General features: G+C 36.5%; 2 pseudogenes; both read left to right on the top strand.

Moving 5' to 3' along the window:
* The first annotated feature begins 479 nt into the window (after positions 1-479).
* On the top strand, positions 480-1,483 carry LOC126080354 (olfactory receptor 5D18-like; annotated as a pseudogene).
* Positions 1,484-17,271: 15,788 nt separating this feature from the next.
* LOC126080353 (olfactory receptor 5D18-like) lies at positions 17,272-18,210 on the top strand (annotated as a pseudogene).
* Positions 18,211-19,393: the final 1,183 nt, after the last annotated feature.

Genomic DNA, 19,393 nt, shown 5'->3' with positions numbered 1-19,393 from the left:
ATACTGTGTCAGAAGAAAAATGTAGATGAAAGTACAATGCAGACTTAATAAAAAACATAGATGTGAAGTGTTAAGCCTGTCCATTCTTCATGTCCATAGTGTGTAGATGTTATGAACTGATTAAATGATATAATTTAGGTTTTCTGATTTTTGTTATTGACGGTGAGGCTGACATAATCCAACATCAGGCTGGGCTTGTCTTCTCTGAACTGATAACATTCAAGGAGAACTGAAGTTGTTATGTGAGAACTTGGCTTAAAATTACCATACGATCTCTAAATTCTTTAAGGAATAATCATATTTTAAAATTTTAGAAATTTACCACCTTTTGATTAATAAAAACATAGATTCTGAAAGAGATATGCCTTCATTGTTGGGGAGGGGAAGTTGATCCAAGTTTCTTATATCCCCACTGTGTTTAATTTTTTTTTTTTTCTCAACTTCTAGGACTGACTTTCAGATTTCGACAAACAGAAGCCATGTTATTATCAGAGTGTAATAAAGGTTGTGTTACAGTTGCTCTTTTGGGCTTCTCAGATTACCCAGAACTGCCGGTTCCCCTCTTTTTGGTATTTCTGGCCATCTACAGTCTCACTGTTGTAGGGAATATTGGGATGATTGTAATCATCAAAATTAACCCCAGACTGCACACCCCCATGTACTTTTTCCTCAGCCACCTCTCATTTGTGGATTTCTGCTATTCCTCCATCGTTGCTCCCAACATGCTGGTGAACCTAGTTGTAGAAGACAGAACCATTTCACTTTTAGGATGTGTAGTGCAATGCTTTCTCTTCGGTACCTTTGTGGTGACTGAGGCCTTTTTACTAGCTGTAATGGCCTATGACCGCTTCGTGGCCATTTGCAATCTTCTGCTCTACACAGTTGCCATGTCCCGGAGACTCTGAGCTATGCTGGTGGGGGGGTCATATGCATGGGGAGTAGTAGGTTCCTTGGTGATCACATGCTTCATTTTCCAATTACCTTTTCATGGTTTCAACACAATCAATCACTTCTACTGCGAGCTCTCCTCAGTTCTCTGTCTTGCTCTGATACTTCTCTCAGCCAGTTACTGCTATTCACCTCTATCACTTTTAATGAGGTGAGTGTATTACTTATTATTCTCACCTTTTGTGTGTTTATTGTTGTCACCATCTCGAAAATGCATTCAGCCAGTGGTCGTCATAAGGCGTTCTCTACCTATGCCTCTCATCTGACTGCCATCACTATCTTCCATGGCACCATCCTCTTCCTCTGCTGTGTGCCCAACTCCAAAAACTCCAGGCACACTGCCAAAGTAGCCTCTGTGTTTTACACTGTGGTGATCCCCGTGTTGAATCCCTTAATCTACAGCCTGAGGAATAAGGATGTCAAGAATACAATCAGCAAGATAAAGGACATTAAATTCTTTTTTCATTGCATGTATTATTTCAGTAGTATTTGTCCCTTACTTTTAAATAATGTTTGTCCACAAAGCTTTTTCTAAAGATATCTTTAAAAATTATAATTAATATTGCACAATAGAAAGAATGTAGATTTTGGTTCAAAGAGAATAAACTTGGCTTTGTCTCGCACTTTACAGAAAAGACCACAATTTCTTTCATTCTTAGTTTAAAATCTATGAAAATGTGATACCATGAGATAGCTCATTATCTGAGTGTGAAGTCCAGAAGATAATATATATATATCATTTGGGGCACCTTGCATTATCTGAATAAAATTAATTCCATCCCTGTCTTATAAGATACCTGGAGCATACTGGGTTCTACAGAAACACATGTTTTTTGCATTATATATATATATGTGTGTGTGTGTGTGTATATATATAGATATGTGTAATATATGTGTGTATACAAAAATTTTTTTTTTTTACACATATATGTCTATATATACACACATATATATGTGTACACAAGGAAACCCTGGTGCCGAAGTGGCTAAGTGCTATGGTTGCTAACCAAAATGTCAGCAGTTTGAATCTACCAGGCACTTCTTGGAAACTCTATGGGGCAATTCTACACTTACTATAGGGTTGTTATGAGTAGACATCGACTCAAAGACAGCGGGTTTGAGTTTTTTATATGTATACAGATGGAATTAAAGATAAGGCATGCCTTCAAGGAACGCATAATCTAGTGGTGATGCTGGACTAATAAAGAAAGTGGCTATTGCATAAGACCAACTATAATAATTACCCTAGAAGTTTTGGGGCAAGGAAGGATTAGAATCAATTTAGGGACATTAGAAATAAGTCCTCATAAAAAAGATATTATTTGAAGTCGTCCTAGAGAATGGGCAGAATTTTAGGAGACACATTTCAGTGAAGAAGGCATTTTATTCAGGACAGACTAGAATGAACAAACTCAAGGAAATGGGAATGTAATATTGAGTCCATCAGTTTTTATTAAGTGAACACTGTGTGTATCTGTGTGTGTGTGTACGTTGTATCTTATATACATGAATGCTAAGTTGAATAAATTAGATCCATAACCTGAACACGTCTTCAAAAGAGCTCCAACATGACTGAATAATAGTTTCGATAGGCTGTACCAGAGGCTTAGAAATGGATTTCAGAAAACAAGAATATGCAAAAAATAGAGAAAATAAGTACCTACCCTATCTGTGTTTCATGCTATTAATTTGCCCAGTTAACCATCACAATTGTTACATGCACTTTATTAATTTATTTTTATTTATATGTATATATATTTGGAACTAGAGCATAATTAGTAAATTCTTATCAACAGGACTTCCATCCACCATAGAAAAATTCTAAAAAATTATTTGAATTTGCCAAAGTGTTGCATGGTAATATTCACCTAAACTTATTTAAAATAAAATGAAATCCAGGTTGTCGTTTGCAACTAGATATATCAGTACTATCCTCTTAACTCTGTTTTGCTTGACAAACTTGTACATCCTTCTCTTTTCTCTGCTCAATATGTCTAGATTAAATTCCAAATAAAAGAAAAATATAGTGGGAGAAATAATTTGCCGAGTGTTTTAGTGACAGAAAAAAAAAATAATTTGCAGAACAATTTTATATGGCCCGAGAAATTACTTGGAAGAGTCATATGACTTTAAACTTACGATCATTATTCTAATTTTTAATTTTCAGTTCTATAGTGTCACTGTCAGGTGGAATCCATTGAATGGCAATGGGTTTTTTTTTGTGCATTAGTTGATGAAGAATGAGTTGAGCAGTCATTGTACATGCAGATATAAAGACTGTAGAAATGTTCTCTTAGTAATTAAGTGTCTGATGAGATAATGGTTTTTCATTTATTTAACTTGTTTCTCTGGGTATTTATAAATTGATCATTCACTACATATCTGACACATATAATTTATAATTTACTTTGGTCTTAGGAAATTTTTGGTACTTATCTTAAATTGAATCGATAATGGGTAATCAATCCCTTTTTACAGAGAGCTTTCACTTCTCTCCAGTTGTGGGAAATGATAATCTCATTTTGTGTTTGAAGTGACACAGCCGACTTTGCTTTTACTATGATGAAACTGAGGCTCATACAGTTGAATTAACTCGGCTACAGTTGTAAAAGCAACTGTTGACAGAATTGGACCAATCATGTCAGAATCCAGCCACACTGGCAAACACCTTTGCTAGTAAATACTTTTATACGATCTCATGTTTTTTCATTCTCAAATTGTGACATTCCAGGCTCTTTACAGCAGAGTCCTTTGCCTAGTTCCCAAAATTTTTGTCCATATACCATTAAATTAGTTTTGTAAATGTATATACCCCCAAAAAACCCCAGGATTTCAATTTGACATATAAAATACTTCATCATAAGTTTAAACACCAGAAAAAAGTGTAATCTCCATTGCACATTGTAATTCATTCAAACTATGAATAAGATCATTTTGAACAATCAGATATACATTTTCCCTTCTCCTAAAATCTTATTTCAATTTAACTTTCCTCATAGATACCGGCATTTTATGAAACATTTTCTTATTTTTAATTTCTTATAATGCTTTTAATATTTGTTATAATGGTTATAATGCGCAAGGGGTAGTAAAAAGGTGGTGCCTGCTGGGGCTAAGGCAGGAGGTTCAACACTCAGATGCACTTAGAGAATGTGGCTACCCAAATATGAAGGAACAGCATTGTTTTTTCAGTGGGCCTGGAAGGCAGAGCTGAAGTCCAGGACCAAGGGGCTTCCACCCAGAATCCCAGAGAGTGTGACCAACACCAAGAGTTTGGAGGGCAGGGCGATTGCCAAAATGGTCTCAGAAACAGAGGATAGTTTTTAAGCATTGAGAGCTAATGTAAAGTGTTACATTGACTTGCTGGTGTCTGTTACTACTTTTTCCCTTGGAATTCTCTCATTAATAATGGAAATGTCTAGCTTGTGCCTGTTCCACCACGTAATCTGGAAGCAGATAACATGTGTATTCCATTTTACAGATGAAGTGGAATTTTTGAATTTTGGACTTGGAGTTGTTTTAAGACTTTTGCTATGGTAAGATGGGGTGTATGTGTTTTACATGTGGCAAGAATATGAATTTTGGGGGATCAAATAGTGGAATGTCATGGACTAAACACTATGCCCCCAAAATGTGTGTCACCTTGGCTAGGCCATGATTGCCAGTATTGTGTGATGTTCCACCATTTTGTCGTCTGATGTTATTGTCATGTGTTGTGAATCCTACCTCTATGATGTTAATAAGGCAAGATAAAGGCAATTATGTTAATAAAGTAGGACACAGTCTGCAAGATTTGGTTGTGTCTTGAGTCAATCACTTTTGAGCTATAAAACAGAGATGTGAGCAGAGAGACAGAAGGACCTCCGACTACCAAGAATATAGTGCCCTGAGCAAAGTGCTTCCCTTGGAATTCCTGTGCTGAAAATCTCCTAGACCAGGGAAAGATTGTTGACAAGGACCGTCTTCCAGAGCCAACAGAGAGCAAAAGCCTTCCCCTGAAGTTGGCGCCCTGAATTCAGACTTCTATCCTAACCTGTAAGAGAATAAATTTCTATTGTTAAAGGCATCCACATGTGGTATTTCTGCTATAGTAACACTAGATAAGTAAGACAGACATTGATTATATTTTTTGAATTGTGCAACCATTTTCACTCTCCTTTTCTTTGTTGTTCCTCCCCCATTACATAAACACACTACTCCCTAAGATTCCTATCTAATCTTTTGAGTTGCTGTTTTCACTTTGATTCCAAATAGATGGTCCTTAAAAAGAGATTAATGCTCAAGGAGGACATTTTTTACTAGTTAAGCTAAACTGTCCATTGGTTTTAAGAAGACTTTGAGTGATAATTTGGGTTTAAGGTTTCTAAATTAACTCTGGGCCATAGGTCCAGGGGTTCACCCAGCCTGTATGGCTTCAGAGAGTCTGGAGTCCATGAGAATTTAAAATTCTGTCCTGAACTTTCTGTCTTTTTTTAATCAGGATTCTTCTATACAACCTTTGATCAGCATATTCAGTAATAGTAGCCAAGAACCATTGAGTTTTTCTGATCTCATAGCAATGGAGGCATTTGTTCAAGGAGGCAGCCAGCCACAGATTTTGTTTCTCTCTCCTTTTCCTTACTCTTTCTTCCTCAATTGATCTAGAAAAATAGAGATCAGTCATGACTTGGAAGGCCACATGCAAGTTTTTTTATAGCCTAGGCACTGTGCATTGAGCCAGTAGGTAGAAAAAAAAAAAAAAAGGAAGCACAAAATACATTATTAGGCCAATTAACTGAAATCTCCTTTGTAACCATGATCCTAAACCTCCAAACAACGGAATTAAATCCCATGAGGTTTTCCTTTGAACACAATCAACCTCAGTAACTACCCTCTTTTGTTTTTGTTTATTTGTCATTGTATATATATCTATCAGGCAACTTAAGCCAACTCAATTTTTACAGGTGTTCAACTTGCTGAGGAAATTACAATAATTGCAGTGCAACTCTATCCTTCATCAAGTAATATTTCCATCACCATTTATCCATTTTTCCCCTTTCCTTCCTCCCCTGTTAACTACTAATAAACTTTGTATTCTGTACTTTTGTCTTTTCTTGTCTTTTTATATAATAGAAGTAATACAATAGTTGTCCTTTTGTGATTGACTGATTTCACTCAGCATAACTTCTTCCAACTCCATCCGTATTGCAGCATGTATCAAGACTTCATTTCTCCTTCTAAGTAGTATTCCATTACATGTATGTCCCACATTTAGTTTATCCATTCATCTGTTAATGATCATTTAAGATGTTTCCAACATTTGGCTATTGTGAACAGTAATGTAGTAAACAGTGGTGTACAAGCCTCTGCTTTCAAGTGTTTTAAGTATGTACATAGAGTGGAATTGCTGGGTTATACAGTAGCTCTATTTTCAGTCTTTTGAGGAACTGCCACACTATTTCCCACAAAGGCTGTACAATTTTACATTCTCACCAGCAATGGATAAGGATTCCAATTTTCCCACATCCTTGCCAACATTTCTTATTTTCTTTTTTTGAATATTATCTATCTCAAAACCGAAAGCAAACCTGTGGCTGTCAAGTTCATTCTGATTCATAGCGACCCTATAAGGTAGAGTAGAACTGCCCCATAGGGTTTCCAAACATAGGCTGGTGGATTCAAACTGCCGAACTCCAGTTGACAGGGAAGCTGTTAACCACTTCACCAACAGGGCTCTGTTAGCCATCTTAGCAGGTATGAAATTATATCTCATTTTGGTTTTGATTGGGATCTCTCTGATGGCTAATGACATTGAGCATCTTTTCATGTGTTTCATGGCCATTAGGTGAAATGCCTATTTGGATTCAAACTGCCGAACTCTAGTTGGCAAGGAAGCTGTCAACCACTTCACCAACAGGGGTCTGTTAGCCATCTTAGCAGGTATGAAATTACATCTCATTTTGGTTTTGATTGGGATCTCTCTGATGGCTAACGACATTGAACATCTTTTCATGTGTTTGGTGGCCATTAGTTGAAATGTCTATTTAAGTCCTTTGCCCATTTTATGACTGGATTATTTGTCTTTTTGTTGTTGAGTTATTGAAGTTTAATATATCTTTTGGTTTTAAGGTCTTAACAAACATACGATTTCCAAAGATATTCTCTCAGTTTTTTAGCTCATCTTTTCACTTTTTTGGTAAAGTCTTCTGGTAAAGAAAAGTTTTTAATTATTATTATGTTTCATTTTATAGTGATTAGGCAAAAAATTCGCGGCACAGATAAATTTCTCATTCAAAAATTTATATACTAATGGGGGGGATGAGTTGGAAATGACTCAATGGCATTGTTTTTTTTTTTTTTTTTTAATTGTTTTTTGAAAACCCAGCATTGCATCATCTCTTTTTCCATTTCTCTTTTCACCCCAGGCTCCCAGTGTCCATTTATCCAGTTTCCTGTCCCTTTCTGCATTTGCATCTTTGCTTTTGACAGGTGTTGCCTATTTGGTTTGCGTTCTTGCCTGAACTAAGAAGCACGTTCCTCACATGTCTTATTGTTTGTTTTATATGCCTGACAAATCTTTGGCAGAAGTGTCAACTTCAGGAGTAACTTCAGTTCTGAGATAGGAGAGTGTCAGTGGGCCATACTATTTGGGGTTTCTCCAGTCTCTGCCAGACCAGGAAGTCTGGTATTTTTTGTGAATTTGAATTTTGTTCTACATTTTTCTCCCACTCTGTCAGGGACCTTCTATTGTGATCCCTGTCAGAGGGGTTGATGGCTGTAGTCAGGCACCATCTAATTCTTCTGAGATCAGGCTGGTGGAGGCTGTGGTTCATGTGATCCATTAGTACTTTGCACTAATATTTTCCTTGTGTCTTTGGTTTTCTTCATTTTCCTTTGTTCTGGATACCAATATGTGTATCCTAGATGGCCACTTGCAAGATTTTAAGACCCTAGACACTACTCACCAAAGTAGAATGTAGAACATTTTCTTTATGAGCTATGTTATTCCGATTGTACTAGATGTCTCCAGAAACATAGTTCTCAACCCTCAGCCCCAGTGACTTGATCCCTCAAGGTATTTGGATGTGTCTAGGAAGCTTCTGACCCCCATGTGTCTGTCAGTTTGTCGTACTGTGTCGGCTTGCCTGTTGCTGTGATGCTAGATGCTATGACACCAGTATTCAGATACCAGCAGGGTCACCCATGGAAGACAGGTTTCAGCTGAGCTTCTAAACTAAGACAGACTAGGAAGAAGGACCTGGCAGTCTACTTCTGAAAAGCACTAGCCAGTGAAAACCTTATGAATAGCAGTGGAACATTGTCTGATATAATGCTGGAAGATGAGCCCCCCAGGTTGGAAGGCACTCAAAAGGTGACTGGGAAAGAGCTGCCTCCTCAAAGTAGAGTCGACCTTAACGATGTGGATGGAGTAAGCTTTCAGGACCTTCATTTGCTAATGTAGCACTACTCAAAAAAAGAGAAACAGCTGCAAACATCTATTAATAATCAGAACCTGGAATGTACGAATATCAATCTAGGAAAATTGGAAATCGTCAAAAATGAAATGGAACACATAAACATCAATATCTTAGGCATTAGTGAGCTGAAATGGACTGGTATTGGGCTTTTTGAATCAGACAATCATATAGTCTACTATGCTGGGAATGACAGCTTGAAGAGGAATGGTGTTGCATTCATCATTAAAAAGAACATTTCAAGATCTATCCTGAAGTACAACGCCATCAGTGATAGGGTAATATCCATACGCCTACAAGGAAGACCAGTTAATATGACTATTATTCAAATTTATGCAACAACCACTAGGGCCAAAGATGAAGAAATAGGAGATCTCTGAAGGCATTGGTGAAAAACAAGGCTCCAGGAATTGATGGAATTATCAATTGAGATGTTTCAATAAACAGATGCAGTGCTGGAGATGCTCACTTTTCTATGCCAAGAAATATGAAAGAAAGCTTCTTGGCCAACTGACTGGAAGAGACCCATATTTATGCCTATTCCCAAGAAAGGTGATCCAGCTGAATGTGGAAATTATAGAACAATATCATGAATATCACATGAAAGCCATATTTTGCTGAAGATCATTCAAAAGTGGCTGCAGCAGTATATTGACAGGGAACTGCCAGAAATTCAGGCCAGTTTCAGAACAGGATGTGGAACCAGGGATATCATTGCTGATGTCAGTCGGATCCTGGCTGAAAGCAGAGAATACCAGAAGGATGTTCACCTGTGTTTTATTGGTTACGCAAAGGCATTCGACTGTGTGGATCATAACAAATTATGGATAACATTGCAAAGAATGGGAATTCCAGAACACTTAATTGTGCTCATGAGGAACCTTTACATAGATCAGGAGGCAGTATTCAGACAGAACAAGGAGATACTGAATGGTTTAAATTCAGGAAAGGTGTGTGTCAGGGTTGTACTCTTTCACCATACCTATTCGATCTGTATGCTGAGCAAATAATATGAGAAGCTGGACTATATGAAGAAGAACGGGGCATCAAGATTGGAGGAAGACTCATTAACAACCTGCGTTATGCAGATGACACAACCTTGCTTGCTGAAAGTGAAGAGGGCTTGAAGCACTTACTAATAAAGATCAAAGACCACAGCCTTCAGTGTGGATTGGGGCTCAACATAAAGAAAACAAAAATCCTCACAACTGGACCAATGAGCAACATCATGATAAATGGAGAAAACATTGAAGTTGTCAAGGATTTCATTTTACTTGGACCCACAATCAACAGTCATGGAAGCAGTCGTAAGGAAATCAAAAGACGCATCGCATTGGGTAAATCTGCTGCAAAGGACCTCTATAAAGTGTTTAAGGGCAAAGATGTCAGTTCGAAGACTAAGGTGCACCGACAGACCCAAGCCATGGTATTTTCAATTGCATCACATGCATGTGAGAGCTGGGCAATGAATAAGGAAGACTAAAGAAGTACTGATGGCTTTGAATTGTTGTATTGGAGAGGAATATTGACTATACCATTGACTTCCAAAAGAATGAATGAACAAATCTGTCTTAGAAGAAGTAAAACCAGAATGGTCCTTAGAAGCAAGAATGGCGAGACTGCATCTTACATACTTTGGCCATGTTGTCAGGAGGGATCAGTCCCTGGAGAAGGACATCATGCCTGGCAGAGTACAGGGTCAGTGGAAAAGAGGAAGACCCTCAACGAGGTGGATTGACACAGTGGTTGCTGCAATGAGCTGAAGCATAACAGTGATTGTAAGGATGGCACAGGACTGGGCAGTGTTTTGTTCTGTCATGCATAGGATCGCTATGAGTCAGAACTGACTTGAGGGCACCTAACAACAACAACAACAACAGGAAGCTTCTATAACTTTACTTTCATCAAGAGGTACTACCTTCATCTATATTGTATGTTGTCTTTCCTTTTACTGACTTAACTGTTAAGTGACTTTCTCTTCCCACCCCTCAATTCCCTCATAACGGTCAAAGGTTCTTTTTTTCTATATGTAAATCTTTTCCTGCATTTGTATACTAGTGGTCTCATGCAATATTTGTCCTTTGTGATTGACTTATTTCACTCACCATAATGCCCTCTGGATTCATTTACATTGCAAGATGTTTAAAAGGGTTCAATGTTTCATCATTGTTGTTTATCATTGCATAATATTCCATTGTGTGTACACACCATCTTTTTGCTATTGTGAATAATGCTGCAATGAACACCACTGTGCATATGTGTATTTCTGTGACGGATCTTATTTCTTTAGAATATTTTCCTAGGAGTGGGATTGCTGGATCTTAAGATATTTCTTTTTCTAGCTATTTAAGGAGGTGTCATATTGTATTCCATAGTGGTTGTGCCAATTTACATTCCTACCAGCAGTGCACTAGAGTGCCAATCTCCCTGAAACCTCTCCAACTTTTTTTTTTTTTTTTACTGCCAGTGATGTCTGAGTGAGACGATACCTCGTTGTAGTTTTGATTTTCATTTCTCTAATTTCCAATAATTGTGAACATTTCCATATGTGTTTGTTACCTGCCTGCAAGTCTTCTTTGGTGAAGTGTCTATTCATATCCTTCACCCATTTTATAATGGCATTATTGGTCTTTTCGTTGTTGAGGTGTTTAGAATTCTACAGATTTTAGAGATTAGACCTGTGTCAGGTATGTCATTGCCAATTTTTTTTTTTTCCACAGTCTATAGGTTCACTTTTTGCTCTTTTGGCAGAGCCTTTTGATGAGCTTAAGGGTTTAGTTTTTAGTAGCTCACAGTTATCTAGTTTATCTTCTGGTGTTTGTTAGTTATGGTTTATACTGTAATTATGCCAAAAACTAGGGCCCCTAGCATTTCACCTGTTTTCTTATGCGGGGTTCTCTACAGAAGCAAAAGCAGTAAAGTGTATATATATAGAAAAATAAAGACAGAGAGAGAAAGATTTATATAAAGGAAATGAGTTAAGTGATTGTGGAGGCTGGTACCTCCCAAGTCAGTGGATCAGAATAGATGCTTCTCCTGATTCACACAGCCATAAGGAATAATGAACCCAAGATCAGCAGGTCAGAGAGAAGGGCTTTTGCTCACAGGTGTGAAGATCAACGAATCCAAATATTGCAGGTAAGCTGCTAGCTGAACTCACAATAACTGAAGGTCAGATGAACAGGAGAGAGCTGCAGGATCTAGAGAAAGCAAAACCCAAGACACCCTCTTATTTTTGGATGTAGGCTACATGCCCAGGGAAACAGTCTTTCAACTGACTGGCTACTCACAGCAGATCCCATCACAGGGGTGATCCCTTATAAACATTGCGAAATATGACCCAGCCAAGTTGACACACAATCTGAACAACTACACTTTTCTTTTTTTTTTCCCCATGATCTCTATCATTGTAGGTTCTGTATTTAGGCCTTTGGTTCCTTTTGAGTTAATCATTCTGTATGGTGTGAGTTATGGGTCCTGTTTCATTTTTTTGCACAAGGACATCCAGTTTGGTCAGCATCGTTTTTTAAAAAGACTAGTTTTCCTCATTCAATGTACATTGGTGCTTTGTCAAAAATCAGCTGACTGTAGTTGGATAGATTTATGACTGTGTACTTGATTTTGTTCCACTGATCTATCTGTACCAGTTTCAGGCTGTTTTAACTACCATGGCTGTATAGTAGGTGCTGAGATCAGGCACTGTGAGACCTCCTATTTTACTTCTTTTCTTCAATAATGTTTTGCTTATCCAGGACTTCATTCTTTTCCATGTAAAGTGGGTGAATAATTTAGCATCTTGTTAAAGAATGCTGTTGGTATTTGGATTGAAATTGTATTATATCGGTAGATCCCTTTGGGTAGAACTGACATTTTCACAATCCAAAAGCATGGTATGTTTCTCCATTTATGTAAGTCTCTTTTAGTATCTTCCAGTAGTGTTTTGTAGTTTTCTTTATATGGGTCTTTTACGTCCCAGGTTAGATTTATTCTTAAGTGTTTTAACTCTTTAGGGGCTATTATAAATGGTATTGTTTTCCTAATTTCCTTTTCCAAGTTTTCTTTGTTGAATCCAACAGATTTTTCGCTGTTGACTTTGTTTCTTGCTATTAATTTTTCTATTAGTTCCAGGAGTTTTCCTGTGAGATCTTTGGGCGTAAGTGTTGAGTTTTTAGGAGCTCCCAGTTATCTAGTTTATCTCCTGGTGTTTGTTAGTTATGGTTTGTGTTGTACTTATGCCATATACAAGAGCCCCTAGCATTTCACCTGTTTTCTTATGCTGGCTTATGTTTTGGATCATATCATCTGTGAGTAAGGATAGTTTTCTTTCTTCCTTTCTAAGTTGGAGGCCCTTTTTTTCTTTCTCTTGCCTTATTGCTCTCGGTAGGATTTCCAGCACAACGTTAAATCACAGTAGTAATAAAGGGGAACAATTCTTGTCTGACACTTTTGTTCCTTTGGTTCTGTGAATCCTGTGAATGAGCAGTCTTGCAGTTTAAATGATCAGCTTATGTTGACAAGGAGAGAGGAAAAGGACCATTCTACACCAGTGCATAGAAGATAATACAGAATTTCCAGAAATTTCTAATTCACTCGAATTCATATAAATAGAAGTGACTGGTTTAGGACAGGAATTTAGCTCTTTTGTCTCCAATTCTACTGTGCTTTCTTTCTATTATCTCTAAAGCTGTCAGTCTGAGAATTCATGAATATTAATTTGCCCTTCAAAACGAAGAATCATTGGGGCCATTTCAATATTCTTAGATTATGTCTGGATATTATTTACTCAAAGGTTGCAGGACTAGTAGTATCAGGTCTAGAATTCTTTCTAAGATTTGTTTGCTTAAGTTTAACTTTATTAAGACTAAAAAGAATGTACTGCAAGATTCATCTGGTAATATCAAGGAATCATATTTTAAAATTTCTTTTCTAATGTCTATATGAAAGAATGAACAATCAAAGATACTCAGGAAGAAAAAAAGACTGAAAAAGATAATGAAGCAAATTAGAGTAGGAAGGCTAATCCTGCAAAGTATTAAAAAAAAATTTAAAGTATCTATTATTAAAATAGTGTAATATTGGGGCCAAAAGATGTCCAAGAGCCGTATGGCCTCTTTCCTTAGCTATACAAGGAAAGGATGAAATTGGACCTCTTTCTTACTTCTCACATCAAATTACACTATGAAAACAAAGTGTAAAATTTAGATTACATGAATATACAGAAATTTTGCAGCAAAAACAAAAGAACATAAATTAAAATCACAAATGAAAAAATCCGGAAAAACAATTACCAGTTATGTCACATAGAATAGAGGAGAAAATAACACTCCTGTGGAAAAATGGACATAAGATATGATTAGAGTCCTCACTTAGAAAATACAAATAGCTCCAGAAGGTATGAAGAGTTGTTCAATCAGAGTCAAAATAGTAGAAGCATGTGTGAAAACCACTCTTAGATATCATTTCTCACCTATCAGTAGGGTGTTTAGTAATTAGTCAATTAATATTTGATAATTATGTCTCCTCGTTACATATAAGATCAGTATGAATTAGAATCAACTAAATTTTTTTTAAATGGCATTTTTTTTTTTTTAATAGTCACATATACTTGACAACTATTGGACATTATGGAAGTGTTCAGAAGGCTGGGGAAGATGACTTTAAAATATAAATTACTTCTTATAAAATGTTCCTAATAATAATGTAATTTTCCTCCAGGTTTTCCAGTACAGCTAAAAAGGTAGTTAATTGGGTATTTTTTGTCCTCTAGAGAATGGGGCAACATATAGCCTCTAGGGTTTATGTCCCAAGGTTGTGAGTACAAATGTAATGTTGCATATACTTCTCTCCCACTGAAGTTTCCCAGTGGCAGGAGAGGCCTTCTCTTTGCATTAGTAGGTTTGTTAAAAATTCTAAAGACACAACGTTATTAACGTCAATGTAAGATATCTAGGATATAATATGAAGGTGGAAACATAACCTTTAGAAGTGGAATTTTTTAGGAATATTGAGCCAGAACAAAAGGTACATATCTGAACATGCAAGGAAGAGGAGGTGCACTCTTTATGCCAAGCTTTGCATAGAGAAACTCCCTCATTTAAAAAAAAAAAAAAAACTAACCTCTTGCTGTTGAGTTGAACCTAATTCACCAAACTCCTCAATAATAGTTCCCTGGGTGCCAGGTACCTTGGGTAGGGGAATAGAGGAGCCATGAAAGGTTTTGGAACGTGTATTTTCTTCGTCTTGTAAATTTTCAGAGCAGATTTCAAGGTAGAGCGGAGAAGTATTTAAGCAGAATGCAATAATCAGAAATTGACCAAAGCCTTTTGAAAAAGAATCTATCTATATCTATCTATCTATCTGTCTGTCTGTCTGTCTGTCTATCTGTCTACCTGTCTATCTGTCTGTCTGTCTGTCTGTCTGTCTATATCTATCTATCTATCTATCTATCTATCTATCTATCTATCTATCTATCTATCTATCTATCTATCTATCTATCATCTATCTATCTATCTATCATCTATCTATCTATCTATCTATCTATCTATCTATCTATCTATCTATCTATCTATCTATCTCTCTCTCTCTCTCTCTCTCTCTCTATCATCTATCATCTATCATCTATCTACCTATCTATCATCTATCTAATCTATCATCTATCTACCTATCTATCATCTACCTACCTACCTATCTATCTAATCTATCTATCATCTATCTATCTGTCATCTATGTATCTATCATCTATTTATCTATCATCTGTCTATTTAATCTATCATCTATCTACCTATATAACGCCTATCTTTCTATCCAAACTTCCAGCTTTAATGGTTACCAAGCATAAATCAGGGAAATCATGTGTTCCCTGACATCAAAAGAAAAATAAAATGGGAGGAAATTATAGGGAAGGAAATTTTAGCTATCCTATTTCCTGGACTAAATGACAGAATAAATTTATCATCAGTTTAATATCAACATTTAGAACAGAAAATAGTCTTTAAAGATATATATTTGATTAAAATTATGTATTAAAGGCCTTAAATAAATGCAATTTGTTGTTAAAAATGTGATAATTAGAATGACTAGTTGTGCGATGGGTTGCCTTTTGAGGTTGTCTTCAACACTCAGATTTTATAGAAACAGGATGGGGCCATTGAGGGACTCAGTATAGCACATGACATGACATCTTTACTTCTGGACCATCTGAAAATGATTTGTTGGGTTTCAGAATCAGAGAGGAACTTAACACAAATCATAGATGGAGAAAGAGTTTCCCAGTATGTTGGGATCTGAAAGGTGCTGGTCACCAATTCAAGAGATATAATTTTGTGTGTGTGTGTGTTATGTGTGTTTCTGTTAGTCTTTTCTCTAAAATGATTTAATTATACCCTACTATTCCATGTTTTTAATTCTTATACACATGCAATACAGGGTGAGAATGAGTACCCACGGTGTGTAGAAGGAAGAGAAGTGAATGGGAGAAACTGTCGGAATGGGGGTTTCTAAGTCAAAGAGTCTATAGTTATTCCTGTGAGACAACATCTCTAAATCCCATTCACCAGTGTTTTATCTGGAGGCTGCTCTCTACTATATCTCTGTGGCACATAACAGTGTCACTGGAATATTTCCTATAGTTTCAGAGTCTATAGTTTGCTCAAAATTTAAGGGGTGATCGTTAACAAAGGAAATGCATTAGTAGATAGACTTATTAAAAGGACCATTGTATGGGGTAGAGAAATGGATACACGGCTGTGGATCAGAGACTGGATTTTATTTGCATGTCGTAAAAATCAAGACTTCTTTTGGCTGCTATTGTGCCATTTTTAGAATAAGAATGTAGACTAGATTATATCTAGCATGTACTCTAGTCTTTATAGTCATCAAACAATGAGGGAGAATTGGAATTTAGAACTCCCAGATTTGAAGAATGTAAAAATGTTGTCGACAAGTCAACTTGGAATCACGGGGACCTCATGAGTATGAGAAGAAGTGTGAAGCAAAAATTTCTCAACGTCTGATTTTTCAGAGTTAGATCACCAGTCCTTTTTTTCAAATGTACCTATGGGTAGACAGGAACTTCCAATTTTGTGTTTATAGCCAAGGGCATTATACAGTGGTACCACACAGACTGTTAAAAAGTAATCGAGATTTATTTTGATATAGGATTAATATCTGTGTCAGAAAGAAAAATGATTAAATACCCATGTACTTTTTCCTCAGCCACCTCTCATTGGTAGATTTCTGCTATTCTTCCGTCATTGCTCCCAAGATGCTGATGAACCTAGTTGTAGAAGACAGAACCATTTCGCTTTTAAGATATGTACTGCAATTCTTTCTCTTTGGTACCTTTGTGTTGACTGAATCATTTCTATTGGCTGTAATGGCCTATGACCACTTTGTGGCCATTTGCAACCCTCTGCTCTACACGGTAATAATAAAAACACAAATGGGAAGTGTTAAGGCTGTCCATTCTTTATGTCCATTGTGTATACATGTTACGAACCAATTAAATGATATAATTTAGATTTTTCTGATTTTTGTTATTGACTGTGAGGCTGACATAATCCAGCATCAAGCCAGGCTTGTCTTCTATGACCTGATAACATTCAAGGAGAACTGAAACTGTTATGTGAGAATTTGATTTAAATTTACCATACAATCCCTAAATTCTTTAAGAAAATTTTTAAAAGTGGTAAACACTTTTTAAAATTTTAGAAATTTACCATATTTTGGCTAATAAAAACATAAATTCTGAAAAAGATATGCTTTTCAGTCCTGGCAAGGGGAAGTTGATCCAAGCTTCATATGTCCCCACTATCTTTATTTTATTTTTTAACTTCTAGGACTGACTTTCATATTTTGACAAACAGAAGCCATGTTATTTGCAGAGAGAAATAAAAGTGGTGTCACATTCACCCTTTTGGGCTTCTCAGATTGCCGAGAACTGATGGTTCCCCTCTTCTTGATATTTCTGGCCATCTACAGTGTCACTGTTGTAGGGAATGTTGGGATGATTGTAATCATCAGAATTAACTCCATACTGCACACACTCATGTACTTTTTCCTCAGCTACCTCTCATTTGTGGATTTTTGCTGTTCTTCTATTTTGTTCCCAAGATGCTGATGAACCTAGTTGTAGAAGACAGAACCATTTCACTTTTAGGATGTGTAGTGCAATTCTTTCTCTTTGGTACCTTTGTGGTGACTGAATGATTTCTATTGGCTGTAATGGCCTATGACCACTTTGTGGCCATTTGCAATCCTCTGCTCTACACAGTTGCCATGTCCCGGGACTCTGTGCTATGCTGGTGTTGGGATCAAATGCATGGGGAGTAATGTGTACCTTGGTGATCACATGCTCTACTTTCAAATTATCTCTCTAAGTTTCAACATAATCAATCACTTCTTCTGTGAGTTTTCCTTGCTTCTCTCTCTTTCTTGCTCTGATACTTCTCTCAGCCAGTTGTTGCTTTTCGTCTTCACCATTTTTAATGAGGTGAGTACCTTACTCATAATTCTCACTTCTTATGTGTTTATCGTTGTCACCATTTTGAAAATGCGTTCAGCCAGTGGTCGTCGTAAGACGTTTTCTACCTGTGCCTCTCATCTGACTGCCATTATTGTCTTCCATGGCACCATCCTCTTCTTCTACTGTGTGCCCAACTCCAAAAGCTCCAGGCACACAGTCAAAGTAGCCTATGTGTTTTACACAGTTGTGATCCCCATGTTGAATCCCTTGATCTACAGTTTGAGGAACAAGAATATCAAGAATACAGTCAGCAAGATAAAGGATATTAAATTCCTTTTTCATTGAACATATTATTTCAGTAAAATATTCCCCACTTGTAAACAAAGTGTGTCCACAAAGGTCATTTCTAAAGATATCTTTAGAAATTATAAGTAACATTGCACAACAGAAAGGATGTGGATTTTGGTTCAAAGAAACTAAACTTGGCTTTGTCTTGTAATTTTAAGTAAAGACCACAATCTCTTTCATTTTTAGTTCTATATTTATGAAACTCTGATACCATGAGGTAGCTCATAGTCTGGTAGTGAAGACCAAAAGAAAATATAGATATCATGTGAGGTGCCTTGCACTATCTGAATAAACATTAATTCCATCCCTCTTTCATGTAAGACATGTGGAGTATAGTAGTTTCTCAATAAATACATCTTTTTTGCACATATATATACACACACACAAATGGAATTAAAGATAAGACATGACTTCAAGGAATGTATAATCTAATGGTAATACTGGAGCTATAAAGAAAGTGGTTGTTGCATAAAGCCAACTGTAATAATCACCCTAGAAGTTTTGGGGCATAGAATTATTGGAATCAATTTAGGAACATTAGAATTATGTCTAGATAAAAGAGTTCTTATTTGAAGTTGCCGTGAAGAATGGGCAGGATTTTAGGAGACATATTTCAGTGAAGAAGGCATTCTATTCAGGACAGACTAGAATGAACAAACTCAAGAGAATGGGAATGTAATATTGAGTCCACCAATTTTTATTGAGTGAATACTGTATGTGTGTATATATGTGGTATCTTACATATATGAATCCCAAGTTGAGTAAATCTGGTCTATAACCTGGGCATGTTTTCAAAAGAGCTCCAGTGTGACTGAGTGATAAATTTTATAGGTTGTACCAGAGGCTTAGCAATGGATCTCAGAAAACAAGTATATGCAAAAAATAACAAAAATGGGTACCTGCCCTGTCTGTGTTTCATGCTATTATTTTGCCCACTCAATCATCATAGATGTTACATATGCTTTATTAATTTATTTTTATTTTCACATATATTTTTGGAACATGAGTGTAATTACTGAGTCCTTCTCAATGGGACTCCCATCCACCATAAAAAAATCCAAAAAAAATCATTTGAATTTGCCAATGTGTTGCAAATTGGCCTAAGAAATTACTTGGAAGGGTCATATGACTTTAAAATTATGATCATTTTTCTAATTTTTAATTTTCAATTCTATAGTGT

This window comes from Elephas maximus, chromosome 7, assembly GCF_024166365.1.
Source record: "Elephas maximus indicus isolate mEleMax1 chromosome 7, mEleMax1 primary haplotype, whole genome shotgun sequence".
Classification (NCBI taxonomy): Eukaryota; Metazoa; Chordata; class Mammalia; order Proboscidea; family Elephantidae; genus Elephas; species Elephas maximus.
This window is presented reverse-complemented; position numbering and strand designations above follow the sequence as displayed.